This window comes from Rattus norvegicus, chromosome 7, assembly GCF_021556685.1.
Source record: "Rattus norvegicus strain SHRSP/BbbUtx chromosome 7, alternate assembly SHRSP_T2T, whole genome shotgun sequence".
Classification (NCBI taxonomy): Eukaryota; Metazoa; Chordata; class Mammalia; order Rodentia; family Muridae; genus Rattus; species Rattus norvegicus.
Genome location: NC_141540.1, coordinates 75,423,336 through 75,424,454, shown reverse-complemented (window position 1 = coordinate 75,424,454; position 1,119 = coordinate 75,423,336). Strand labels below are relative to the sequence as shown.

Genomic DNA, 1,119 nt, shown 5'->3' with positions numbered 1-1,119 from the left:
ATGTTCATCCAAAAAAGATCGAAGAGATAGAAGAATATTATGAGCTCTCATCTATTTCCTGGAGACTCCCAATGACCCCTGCCACACTGAAGTTTCCAGAAATCCTTTAATTACAAAAAGGAAAAATTTTAAAGAGTTACTTATTTATTATGCATACAGCATTCTGTCTGCATGTACGCCTGCAGGCCAGAGGAGGCCAGATCTCATTACAGATGGTTGTGAGCCACCATGTGGTTGCTGGGAATTGAACTCAGGACCTCTGGAAGAACATCTAGTGCTCTTAACTGCTGAGCCATCTCTCCAGCCCCAAAAGAAATGTTTTTGCTTAACCTAAATTATCTTAAATCAACCTGACCTTGGGTTTTGCTTTGTTATCATATTTAACAGAACATATTTTGAAAAATGAACCTTCATGGCCTCCAGAAATTATCTGTAAAAACAATGTTTTGTGGTTTTTCTTGTTCTCTTAACCAGACGGGTTTTTTTATTGAAATATTTTCTCTTGTTGCTTTATGAACCTGAGTGTCACCTTCATGCAGAGTGCCATGCTAGTCTTCTCTGTATCTGTACCACTTTAGTACATGTGCAGCCGAAGCAGGCATTCTGGTTGCTTAACTCACTGGGCATTCCACTGTAGCACTCCTGATGTATTATGTGACATCATATGTGATGTCACTCAGGTGGCAGCCATCCACATTGCAGCCCACAGGCTGCAGTACCCAGGATTCCCTTAATAGTTCCAGAAAGTTCTCTAACTAAAGATCAGCCAGACAATTTGACAATCCCATAAAAACTAGTATTTCCATGGCATTTTTGAAAGATTAAGAAACAAAGCAATACCAGGGAGTGCTGCCCACTGTCACATGCCCAGCCCACCTGACAGTACACAGCAACTTGTGATTTCTTAATGGCACAAGATGTTTAGTTCAGCAGGACATAACTGAGTGCAGCCCACACGGCCTGGGCTCGGATGCAGGGGCCAGGCATCTATGGCATCTGCCTGTTTCTTTAGCTCTCTGACGCTAGGCTCAAACCCAGGCCTCCTACATGAAAGAGCTTGACACTGAGACACCCCAGGACCCCACAGTCTCTTCCTTAGGAAAAAATCGTCAACAATTA

General features: G+C 42.8%; 1 non-coding gene across 1 annotated transcript; it reads right to left on the bottom strand.

The window, feature by feature from the left end:
• Window positions 1-490: 490 nt before the first annotated feature.
• On the bottom strand, window positions 491-602 carry LOC120093927 (U6 spliceosomal RNA). The gene has a single exon (XR_015626297.1). It is a non-coding gene; the product is annotated as a U6 spliceosomal RNA (small nuclear RNA).
• Between the last annotated feature and the right edge of the window lie 517 nt (window positions 603-1,119).